Source organism: Centruroides sculpturatus, unplaced genomic scaffold (genome assembly GCF_000671375.1).
Source record: "Centruroides sculpturatus isolate CEXI.00-Female unplaced genomic scaffold, Cexi_2.0 scaffold947, whole genome shotgun sequence".
Lineage (NCBI taxonomy): Eukaryota > Metazoa > Arthropoda > Arachnida > Scorpiones > Buthidae > Centruroides > Centruroides sculpturatus.
Window position 1 is genome coordinate 60,429 of NW_019385124.1, and position 445 is coordinate 60,873.

Below are 445 nucleotides of genomic sequence, written 5' to 3' on the forward strand. Positions count from 1 at the left end.
TTATCCTGGATTACCGGCTCTCCTGGGAGCCTCATATTGATCATATAACAAAGCGAACTGGATTAATTTTCCAGGCCTTCACTAAGGTTGCTCGTGGCACGTGGGGACTTAGTTTTGATGCCCTTGAAACAATTTACAATCAATTATTCATACCAATTATCACTTATGCCTGTGGTTGTTGGGGATAAGCATCAAATAAGACCCATCCTAAATGTAAATTAACATCAGCTCAGAGGAAATCTTTGATCCCTCTCACCAAAGCTTATAGAACTACCTCCAACTCTGCCCTACAAGTGTTAGCATGAAAGCCTCCTATAGAACTACATATTCAGTTCTACAGCCAACTCAGCTGTCTAAAATGGGGGAATAACATCCATCTAACCAGAGATACAATTTTAACTTCGGAGTTTGAATCTGAAACCCCCTTTAGCTTGTCACCAAGTCC